Source organism: Hibiscus syriacus, unplaced genomic scaffold, assembly GCF_006381635.1.
Source record: "Hibiscus syriacus cultivar Baekdansim isolate YM2019G1 unplaced genomic scaffold, ASM638163v2 tig00004630_pilon, whole genome shotgun sequence".
NCBI classification, from domain to species: Eukaryota; Viridiplantae; Streptophyta; class Magnoliopsida; order Malvales; family Malvaceae; genus Hibiscus; species Hibiscus syriacus.
The window spans coordinates 633,804-646,764 of NW_024062021.1; the positions used below are offsets into that span (position 1 = coordinate 633,804).

The 12,961-nt window shown below is 34.2% G+C and overlaps 1 pseudogene; it reads left to right on the top strand.

Moving 5' to 3' along the window:
* The first annotated feature begins 969 nt into the window (after positions 1-969).
* Positions 970-4,166, top strand: LOC120196083 (annotated as a pseudogene).
* Positions 4,167-12,961: the final 8,795 nt, after the last annotated feature.

Below are 12,961 nucleotides of genomic sequence, written 5' to 3' on the forward strand. Positions count from 1 at the left end.
TATATTACGGAAAGGAACAGTTGGTAATATGTGGTAGTATCTACGTAATTTTAGTCATTCAGTCTGAATGTTGCATGAAGAACAAAAGCCGGATAACGGAACAAAATGATTTAGGATGTAGAAGATCATAACATGAATGGTTCAACGAATTTGGATTTCTATATATCATAACATGATTGGATTCTTATATATGGAGTTCATGTGATACTTCATTACATAATATATATAAAAATTATATATAATCAAATATAGCATAAGTTAGTTACCGTTAATTGTATTTGCAAAAGGTGAAATTATTTTTTAAATGTTCGTAATTCGAAGGCATTTTATGGTTACTATTCACGTTCCTCGTGTTTTTTTTAAAATGTGTGCATCAAGTACATATTTTGATGCAAGTATAGAGAGACTTCTAATCACAAATAAGAAAAAATTAAATATTTTTATCTCGATATATACATACATGTATAATACATTTTTAAGTTCAAATAACATAATTGTTTGCATGTTTTGAAAGTTACTCATCAAACAATCCAATTTTCATAATAAAATGAGACGATCATCTTTTTTTAAAAAAATTTAAATATTTTCTTTGTATTTTTTATTAAAAAATATTTTTATTCTTGTTAAAATGTTATAAGTTTGTTTTTATCTTAAAGTTGTATATGTTCGTTCTCTCTAACATAAAATTTTACGCTATTCCATGTAGATATTACTTATTTGAGTACAAAATTAAATATGTGTATATATATATTGTGATATGCAAAGTGTATTTGCATTATTGATACTATAAAAAATATTAAATAAATATTATTTTATAAAAACTATTAAAAATGTACATTTACAAAGTAATGGTTAAATAATTATATCATAAGAAATAAGATGGTAGTGGTAAGATTTAATCTCAGGCAAATATAGCCGATAAAATTATCGAAGTTTCAGATTCCAATAAGCATATGGGCTTCTCCGTATTTAATTAGTGCAACAATGAGCAATCTGGTCTCCACTGCTCCTTCAGAATGTTTTCAATGAAAGCTTTCTCTTTTATCTCTCAAACTGAGTTTCGTACTCCTAAATTTCCCAACCTTAAGCCCACCAAAACCCTGCACCCACAGTTCATCCATTCACTCCATCTGCGCAATCTAAATCCTCTCTCTCTCCAAACAACTAAACTCTCTACTTCCAACAAACCCACTTCAACAACTAAAACCTCTTTCGTCTCTCCCAAGACCCAGTTTTTCAAATCGTTATCAGAAAAAATTGTTATCTTCCTTGTTGGTCGTTCATGTTTTTGGCTTGTTTCAATGCTAAACCATGTCTGGCCCTTCCTGCTCAAATACCTTCCAGCTCTACACTAATTCAGAGGGAAAGAAACAAACCCAGAAGGGAAAAGTGAGGAAGAGGAGATGTATGAGAATTGGAAAGAGCCTGGAAATGTTGAGGCTTTGAAGGTCTAGGATTAGGAGGGGGAAGACTGAAGAAGCCGTGGAATGTGTGGAGAAGTTGATGGATATCGAGCCAGATGAGGTTGATTGGAGGCTGTTGCATGTCTTTGTTATGAGATGATGGGGCAGCTCACCAGAGCTAAAGACTGTTCAAGGAAATATTGGAGGAGACCCCACTTTTGCTCCGAGCTTTGCATGTAACTTCTCTAACTTTGTACTGTTTTATATACTAATGTTCAATCAGCATCTGCTCCCTTGGAATACTGTTTAGAAGAAATTACTTTGTGGGACTCTGATTCTTTGAGAGATGGTCTGAATCTAATGTTAACTCAAATTGTGAAATAAGTCCCAAATCCAATGCTATTCATTTCGTGGTTCTGGCTTAATGACAAAGGGCTCATTGCCTCTGTGAGTGAGTGATTAGATTGAGATATATGATATGCAATTTGAGTAATCCCATTTCAAAGTAACAGATTTGAAGGATCATGGTTAATCTTAGAATCTTGACTGCTTGTTCATATTTTACGGATTATGATTACTCTTAGAATCGTTCCTGCTTATAAATGTTTGAAATTAGTATTTAAGAGAGCAGCTCCGTGGAAAAGGTATTAGGACTGAGATAGTATCAAATTCATGGTTACATGATTCCCTTGTACCATCTTCTTGGTTTAAACTTCAATCCATCATATAGGTGGTATGTTCTTAGGTATATTGTTTCTCCAAGGTGTTATTTCTATATCTAACTGAATTGGGCAGTGAGTTGAGATTATTGGTTGCTATGCAATATCACTGCATCTACTGTTGCTTTTATTCGAAGATTACCATTATTTCTGGCCAGCTAGATGTAAGTTTTGCAACATCATGGTAGCGTATATATCGTGGATGTGGATGCTTCTTTTGTCTGCTTCAAGTATTCTCAAGAGTATGCATGGATTGAATAAGAAAATAGCAAGTCCTGTTTGGAGTAGTTTCCTTATAAAATGATAGCTATTAGGCTTTTGTGGAATTAGGGAATCTTTTTGCTTGTTTCTTTTAGTTCAAATCTTACAAATAAAAGTCGGAAAGAAAACAAGAACAGAAGAAAAAGCGCATGTTTTTACTTATGAATATCTGGTTTTACAGGGTCTGGCTATGGTGATGCACAGAAACCATGAAGGTCCAGCTATTTTTGAGATGCTTAATGAAGCACTAAAAGTTGCTATGCGTGAAAATAGAGTCACCGAGGAAAGAACATAAGAATTTTAATTGCACAAATGCATGTTGTGAAGGTAACTTCTTATTCAATTGTTTTTGCTCAGATTCACATCACTCCCTTTCTTTTTAGCTTTTGTGCTGGTGTCGTTTTTGTCCATTCTCCGCTCGAGTTGGGGCAAGGTAAGACTTGATTTATATAGCTTTTTTCATATCTATGCAGGTAGGTAAAAGAAAAACTCATGATAGTAGTAGTAAAATTATTTCTTCATGTAATTGTTTTTTTATCAAATCTCGTACCATTGATCAACTTATTAGTACTTGCTTGCAGGGGGAATTGGAGGAGGGAATGAAGAAATTTCAAGATTTGATAAATGATAATCCTCGAGATTTTCCGGCCTTATCTCTGCCAGGTAAGTTTTGTTTAGGTTTACTATGTATTGCTAGTTGCTGGCATGGAATCTTTTTGTTTCGTTTAGGAAGAGGTTTAGCGCCATGAAAGTTGATCTTCGATAAAAAAACTTGTGAAATCGATATTTTTTAAGAGAAATTGGACCTTGAGTAGAGTTGGATAAAAGGACTATATACAATATTCTAACTGAACTGCCATTGGTAAATGGCTAATTGTGAGATTATGCGGGCAGGGAATCATCTATAGTTTACTTGACAAGAAGAAGGAAGCACTGGACAGTTTGAGATATATGAGAGTCTTGTTCCCGAAGAATTTCCACAGAGAGGGTTCCTTGATGATGTTGTACTGGAAGCGAAAACCAAATCTCGGAAGTGGCTCCAAAGAGATTTTAAAGCTGAGTTCTCATACAAGAAGTAAAAAAATGGACAAATCCCAAGATTATTATCAATATAGGCCTAATCCTGTATTGCACCCTGTTTTATTAGAACAGGCTGAGATTCTAAACCTAGCCTTATTAGATCCATTTTTGAATTTGCTAAAAACCAATATTTCTAATTATAAAAAGTTTGTTTCATTTGAGGTTAGTAAATGAGTCTGTTATACTATGTTGCTTTATATGAGTTTTTGGTTAGTCAAACGCTGCATTTTCCAGGTTAACAATTAGGGAATGAAACGTCGAGGTTCAGAACATATGAATGCTACGGAAAAACATATATTAATTTTTCCCTCTCTTGAATCTTTATTTCTTCCTCAATTTCTTCTCTTATCTTCATCCCCAATCTTTTATTTCTTTGTCAATTTCAAGTTTAGCGAGAAATGATTTGGTATTCAGAGCCGCATCTGGCATGCCTGAAGGTGTTCAAATTCCCCCTTAAGGAAATGCTTCAAACCCATCAAGATCTAGCCAAGTTGCAGGTCGATTTTTGACAGATTGACAAAATGATTGATGATCAGGTAGAGAATTTTCGCGAGGAAATGGAGGCTGATACGAAGACGGAAATGAAGGCTCTCTTCGAGATGCATTTGGGAAGGTTCAAAAGTGGATTGCAACCTTTATTCAAGGAGAGGATCGTTTGGGGCATCAACGGGAGTTGGGAGTTCCGGTGAGATGCATCGGGCAATGACAGATGATCATGTGAGTTAAATTGAATCGACCAATTGATTCTATAAGATGAAATTTCCTAAATTCAACGGATTGGATTTCAAGGGTTGGTTGGTTAAGAGGGAGCAGTTCTTCGAGGAGCAGTGCCGGAACACCCAAGAGTATTGCCATGCTTTAGTCGGAAGGTAAGGCTCTTGAATTTCATAAACTCGACCCGAAAATTTTCAAATAAAGTTCAAATCTTAAATAGGACTTGTCAATCCAATTAGCTCGAATTTTTTTATTCCGACTTATGGAATGCTCACCCCTAAACCCTCTTCCATCAACTGTAGAACTGCACAAACGGGATTAAACTATTATAAAATGATTGAGTTTGCACAAACGGAACTAAACTATCAAACTCTCTTGGATTAGCTTTAACATCGGGTCATAAACAATCTCATGCTTCATATAAACTCTCATTATCATATTGCAATGATTTCATTTTGAAGTCTGGAAGTCTTAGCACCTGAGGAGTATTGGACAAAAGCTATCTCACCCATAATTCAATTAATCTTGTTGGTAAGAGTTTAACCATATCTTGGTGAGAAGTATTTAGACAATTTATGTAATTGGATTGTCTTAGGGTCGCATGCACTTCGTTAGCCCCTCCATTTTGTGTCAGCTGCTACTCATAAATATCAAGAGCAGAAATGAACGAATGGTTTTATATTAGAACGAAATTATAAAATTTTAATAAGATAAAATTTTAGAATATATGAGAATTTAAAAATTTCAGCACTCACCGGTCCTTTTCAGTCCATCTCTGGTGATGAGCGTTCAAATTCTAATCGATCACACCAGAAACTGATCGAACATGTCTTAAATTTCTCGCAACTCTTTCCATGTTTGAATCAAAAGATAATGTCTTCATGTATATGCATGTTAGAAGTTGTCTGTAGAAAGTGTTAGTAAAATAGATTGCAAAACTACACCGTTAGTACTGACTGGAAAGATAAACAGTAATTAAAAGGAACAGATTCGTAAACCGTGTCGTGGTATAACCACTGCCTTAGAAATGAATTCGCCCCGATGTGTGTAATCGTTGTAGTAGGCGGACCGTCCCCCGAGGTTAACACGGTCGATCCGAATTCCGTACACCCGAAATCGGAGTGGACTGCCGGTGGTATTGCTCTTCTTATCGGAAAGCACACAGAGAGAATATTTAGGAAACACTTGGAGAGTGAATTCTGAATGTTGAGAGTGAGTTGAGAAGCTGAATATAGCCCTCTATTTATAGGCTAGAAATAGGGTTAAAATCGTCTATAAAATTTCAGGATTAAATCTCTTTTTTTTAACAGCTGAAACGTCTAGATGAACCTGACTCAAAAATAGTCCAGGTTCATTGCATCATTATTCAGCTGTTATAACTCCCGAAATTATATCATGTAACCCCTGGAATTAAATCAAATAACTCCTGATATTAACAGCTTGTCTCCTCTGTACAAAGCTGGAAATCAGTCCAGATACATCTTAACGTTTTTGATTTAATTTAGGAAAAGTTGTTTAATTTCTGATAACTCTCATAAACTAGCTGTTATTATTTGAATTTAAACAGTCCTCAGCAGCCTATAAATATCAGTTGAAATCTTTCATATTTTTCCATTTGTTTCTTTCAAAGAGAAATTCCTCAAGAATTTTCTCTAAAAAGATAGTATTCGCGCGGACGTGTCGAAGACACGTATTACCACGACTACGACCACGAACACGAGCCGATCTGAGTCGTGTCGTGTCGTGCCGAGCCGGGTCGAGACGAGACGGATGACGACGACGGCGGTGCGCAAAAGTCCCCCTTGTTCTCTTTCACTCAACAAGGAAGTGGGAAATCCAAACCATAAATACCCATTCCCAATAGTATTTCCAATACTATGTGAGATTGAGCATTATCAACATTCCCCCACTAATGCGAAAGAATTCTTCTGAAACTCGAAAATAAACTTTCCAGAAGAGCAATAGCGAGATTAGTTGCTTAAGCAGTAGTGAACGTATCTGGAACTAGTACATAATGACAATGAGCAATCCTTCTCTTAGATAAGTGAAACTAGTCTGAAACTTTCTAAGATGGGGGTAAACTCATAACACACAACTAGCCCCTTCATCCACCTGAGTCCTCGATGTATAAGATATATACACAAAAGTATATATTTGGCCATCTTACCTCAGGATTCTAGTAAGTGAGCTAGAAAAATGGCCTAACATTTTTTATAGAAGGCGGCTAACCCTTCTCACTTACTGTAATACCCCAAAAATTCAGATAATGACCAAAATGCAAATTTTGGAAGTTTGATGGTCAAAGTAGAAAATTGGGAAAAGGTTTAGGGAATTAAATGATAATTTCCTAAAAAGAATTTTATTCCATAAATAGATGGTTTACTATTGAGAGTGGAGTTTTATAGATCAAATTTTTGGATTTGGAATTTTAGTAAAGAAAAACTAGAAATGATTAAAGTCCGATAAGGAATTGGTATTTCAAATCGAATTTGAAATTTTTCAAAAAAATTGAAAGGATGTTATAAATTGGTTGAAAATATTATTTTAATATTTTGGATCAGAGAAATTTTGTTTGGAAATATGCAATTTTTCAGATTTAATCGAAACAGTGAAATTTAGTGACTAAAATGCAAGTTTTGAAAATTTCAGGGTATTTTCGTAGATCAAAGTCAAATTAAATTATATTTGACTTTGTAATATCAGATGCCTTGGTTTTATGGTGATTTTGGAGATTCATTAAGGGCAATAATGGAAATTCTTATTGATGGATTAATATATCATAAAAATCAATCATGGAAGAGGAATTTGAGCTTCTTCTTCTTCCAAGAGCCGACACTTTCAAGCAAGAAAGGTAAGCATCTTTAGTTTTAATTTTGAAGCTAATTCTTGAGAATTAGACTAAGTGTGGTTAGGAAAAATATTCTACTTTCAATTCTCTACATTTTGACATGAATATTACTAGGGTTTCATGTTCAAATTTATCTTGAGTTGATGAAGAGGATTTTGATTCTTGTGTTTTATGGGTTTTGAAGAGTTAAGTGATTTTAAAGAATTGGTTGTAAGAATTGATGAAGAACCTAAGAATGAAGTTAAAGAAAACAGTTTGGATTTTGATTCTGGCAGTAGGTTCGAAAATTCACCAGAAAATATATAAAAAAATTTGGAGGTTATTTTTATATATTGTGTCCATATATGGATCTAGTTTTATTTAAAACAAACATAGATCAATTTCAAGTTGTATATAAATATATATGAATTTTTAACTGAGGAAATGTCAGAAAAGTCGGACAGCAGAATTCTGTACAAACAGATTCTGTTGGTGAACTTTGAAAATTCACCATAATTGTACAGAATGAATTAGAAGGAGTTCTTTATATGGATAGATTCGTATTCGGGTCTAATTTTTAACGGAAGAAACAAAATTGAATTCCAGTGTCTATATCAATACAGAATAATGATTCTTTAAGGGTAGTGCGAATTGTCTGAATTCTGGAAAATTAATGGGTTGTTGTGTAAGAGTTGTATAATTGATGTACTATGCTGAAAATTGTTGTTCGGGAATTGAAAATGAGTGTTAGATGTGAAATACTTTCAATACTGGAATTTTTGGTATTAATAATCTAAGTGATAAAATGGTGAAGGACCATTTTGAGTAAATTGGAAAAGTGGGTTCCAATGTTAAAGGAATTAATAAGTACTGAATTATTTGGTGGAAATGAGTTTGAAGTATGCTATGGAATTATTTTGGGATATGGTTATGTTAGTACAATACTAACATATTGATTATTATGAATTTGTGATTTATACAGATCGTGTTTGATTTGTGGTCGAAACAAATCAAATAGAACAGGGTATACTATGGAACAATAGTGAGGCTCATATTATGGAAAATTATAAAGTGTCAAGGTGAGTGCAATACATGCATGAAATTATACATGGATGTTTTATACATCATAAGGAAGACTTGCGATAAGTCGACCTTGTTTATATCGGCATGATTTTATATCAGTTTTTATAAATTGACATTGATATGTCAGAGGATGAAATTAAAATGCATTGATCATTGATTTTTGCATATGATTTTTACCATGAATGTTATTTCGGGTATGAACTGCCCCATTGATAAATATTGATAATATAATTTGCCATGGATGGATCAAATAAAATAGACTATATGCCCAAGTAAGTCATTGAGGGACAGGGTATAGTTGGCATGCCATAGAGTCTAGCAGCAGGCTGTATACGTGATACACTAAATGATACCTAGTGTATATGGTGGGTACGACCTTATGTGCCATACGGGACTGTACTTAAGGATACCTAGTACAGATGGTGGACACGACCTTATGTGTCATACGGATTATGGTGGACACGACCTTATGTGTCATACGGATTAGCACTACGGTGTTTATATTTGACTCGTGTACCCAGGGTCCTCAGGGTTGTATATTGGGCTATTTTCTATTGTTTATGGATATTTTCTATGGTATATGGTTATGAAATAATGGCAAGTGTATTGGTAAAAATAAGCTTACGAGCTTATAGAATTTTAAATGGTAAGTATTTTGATAAAATAAGCTTACGAGCTTATGGGATAAACGGTAAGAGATTTTATATTATTTTGATCATGGTAAAATATTGGATATGTTAGTAAAATGATTTTATGGAAATTTGATTTTTGATATTGAAAATCATGCATGAATTGTATTGCACTATTTATTGTTTTAATTGCCTCACTAAGTTTATACTTAGCGTGTGATGATTTTCACGCGTAGGTAAAAAGCAAAGAATAAGAATAAAGAGTTCAGAACGACATCAAGCATCGAGAAGTATATTTCAATATCAGTAAGACATCCTATTGTGAAATTAGATTTTAGATAGTGGCATGTAATTTGGAAATGTTTAATTTAATTGTTGAGTAAATTTTTGGGATTTTTTATAGTGATGAAAGGTTAATTTTTATGAGTTTTATATGTAATTTTCGGAAATTACTGCAGCAGTTACTGTAGCATGAACAATAACCACCTTTTTAACAAAATTTCCAGATTGTTAAAGGGGTATCGATTCCCCTGCTACAGGGAATCGATTCCCCCACTGTTCACTGTTCGGGTACTATTCACTAATCATAATTAAAAATATTTTGAATTAAATTGTTATAATGAAACGTAATTTTATATGATATGATATTTTTATAATATCATTTATTATTTTAAGAAAATAAATTTTAAATTGATTTTGAATCTTAAAATGGTTTTAGAAAATCGGATAACATCTATAATCTGTATAGGTATAATTATACGGGTTATGGGTGTTACACTTACATAGGTTATTTCATCAAGTTTATCTCGCTATAAACCACCCTTAACAGGGATATGAAATAATTAAGAGCTTTTATAAAAGCTCAACCTCACAAAGAGTATGGTGACCTTCTTCAAGTTCATTATAAATGAACCACCCAAACTCTGGGCTAAGAAGTCATTAAGAATAAATATTCAACCTCATTTATCGATAAATTCAATAAGTCATTCTCACTAGAACCATCCAAATACTTGGATTTGAATTTATTAAGAGTTTAACAAACTCAACCTTTCTGTTGGTAAGTTCATTATTTCCTTCTCACTTAGGAATACCCACTCAAATTGGGTTATGAACTTATTAAGAATAGATATTCAGCCAAAATCGGTAAATTCATCAAGTCTTTCTCACTAAGACCACCCAAAGCCTGGGCTATGAATTTATTAAGAGCACTTAAGCTCATCCTGGGTATGCACATTATTCGTCATAGGGATAGGAAGTAGGAATGTGCACTATGAGTCTTTCCATGGTTTCGTTTGACCACATGGAACTTAGATAACTAAGTTGGGTATCCGTCATGAATTCCTCAACCAATGGGCTTGAGACACATCCCCCTCGACGAATCTAGGACCAGCTTCTGACTTAACCCTTTGGTAAGCGGATCTGCTAGGTTCCTTTCCGACTTCACATACTCTAAAGAGAGCACTCCATTCTTTATTAAGTGTCTAACTGATTCATGTCTTATGCGAATGTGTCTTTTCTTACCATTGTAATCTTGGTTCTTAGCCACACATATCGCAGATTGTGAATCACACAACAATGAAACTGGAGGAGTCAGTCTTCCCCACAACGGAATATCTGCTAACAAGCTTCTGAGCCACTCGGTTTCTTGCCTAGCTAGGTCAAGAGCTATAAACTCTGACTCCATGGTAGAACGAGCAATACATGTCTGCTTTGATGATTTCCACGAGATTGCTGCTCCACCCAAAGTAAAAACATACTCGCTCGTAGAGCTTACCTCATCATTATCAGAAACCCAGTTGGCATCACAATATCCTTCTAGTACCGCAGGAAAGCCAACAAACTCAAGTTTCCAATCCAAAGTATCCTTAAGATACTTTAGTAAGCGTTTAAAAGCAATCCAGTGCTCACCACTTGGATTATGAGTATATCTACTCAGTCTACTCACAGCATAAGCAATATCAGGCCGAGTATAGTTCATTAAGAACATTAAGCTCCCAATTAATTTAGCATATTCAATTTGGGAAACGCTACTTCCTTTTTTCTTAACTAGATGTATGCTAGGGTCATAAGGAGTTTCTCTAGCACTTTCTCTATATAATGTGCTTGACATAAAGAAAATCCCTTCTCAGTTTTGGTAACTTTGACTCTTAAGATTACATCCACTTCTCCCAAATCTGTCATCTCAAACTTAGTGGACAAGAAATTTTTAACTTTGTTAATTGACTCAATGTTAGAACTGAAAATCAACATGTCATCAACATAAAGACTTATGATAACACATTCAGTACCAAACATCTTCGAATACACACAAGCATCTGAACCATTCATAACAAAACCAAAACAAAGAATAGTTTTATGAAATTTCTCATACCACTGTTTAGGAGCCTGCTTAAGTCCATAGAGTGAATTTTTGAGTCTACAGACTTTGTCTTCCATACAAGGTGCTTCAAAACCTAGTGGTTGCTCCATGTAAATCTCCTCATCTAGATCTCCATTCAAGAAAGCAGTCTTAACATCCATTTGATGTACCTGCAACTTATGAATAGAGGTTAGTGCAAATAATGCACGAATCGTTGAGATTTTTGTAACGGGAGAGTATGTATCAAAGTAGTCTAAACCAAACCTTTGAGTGAACTCTTTGACAACTAACCTTGCCTTGTACCGCTAAATCGAACCATATGGTCTTAGTTTCTTCCGGAAGACCCATTTATTGGAGATTGGTTTGAATCCCTTAGGCAAGTCAACTAATTCCCAAGTATGATTAGACATTATCGATTCTAGTTCATCATTAACAGCGCTTTTCCAAAAACTAGCATCGATATATCTTATAGCTTCTTCAAAAGTTTTAGGATCCTCATCTAACAGAAACGTTTGAGCTATAAGATCTGAAATGGAGTCTAAATCATTTATCTCAGAAATAAAGGAAGTAATAAAGTCTGGTCCAAAAGAGGTTTCAACTCTTTGTCTTTTACTTCTTCTAGGCTCAAAATCAATTTGTTCAGAAGACCTAGCAGGATTACTAGAAGAAGTTGATGGAATATATTCTTTTTGTGTTTCAATATTTATTCTCGGTTCCTTTAAAGGAAAAGTATTTTCAAAGAAGACAACATCCATTGACTCACAAATAGAATAATCTTGTAAAAGCATGAATCTGTATGCAGCACTATTCGTAGCATACCCTATAAACATTGCATCAACAGTTTTAGGTCCGATGGTGGACTTCTTAAAGTCTGGCAAACCCACTTTAGCCAGACACCCTCACACTTTCAGGTATTGTAAATTAGGAGCGTATCATTTCCATAATTCATATGGGGTAGAATCTAATTTCTTATGAGGAACTCGGTTCAAGATATGAGTTGACGATAGAATGGCTTCCCCCTACATGTTATCAGATAACCCTGAGCTTATTAGTAAAGAATTCATCATCTCTTTTAAAGTTCTATTTTTCCTTTCGGCTATACCATTCTGTTGAGGAAAATATGGGACTGAAGTTTCATAAATTATGTCATTTGTTTCACAAATATCTTTTAAGAAATTAGATATATATTCACCACCTCTATCAGATCTAACCCGTTTGATTCTCCTATCTAACTGATTTTCAACTTCTACCTTATAAATAAGAAAGAAGTTTTCAGCTTCATCTTTAGTCCTTAGGAGATAAACTTTTGTATATCTTGAATAATCATCTACAAAAGTTATGTAGTAGTGTTTTCCTCCTTTACTTTCAGTGTTTCTAAAGTGAGGTCTAGTATGATTAGCTTCTACACAAATCTCACATTTGTTAAAGCTAGTTGTGTCTAGTTTAGGCAGAACATTCATATTTATTAATTTCTTTCAAAAATGAATATTCACGTGTCCTAATCTAACATGCCACATATCAATGGATTCAACAATATAAGCAGAAGTGATAGCTTTATTTTCATTAAATTGAGTTTCTATGACAAATAAACCATTACTTAAAAACCATTTCCCAACATAATCACCATTTCGGGAAAGTACAAGTTTATCTACCTCAAAAACTAACTTAATGCCTGCCTTATTCAAAAGCCTACCACTTATCAAATTTCTACGCAAGGCAGGTACATACAGAACATTATTTAAAGCCAGAGTTTTACCAGAGGTCAGCTTGAGTAAAACCTTGCCTTTGCCTAGCACTTCAGAGCTGCTAGAGTTCCCCATGTACACACGTTCACCTACGTTCCCATCCCCGAATTCGATGAAAAACTCTTTCCTTGCGCAGAAATG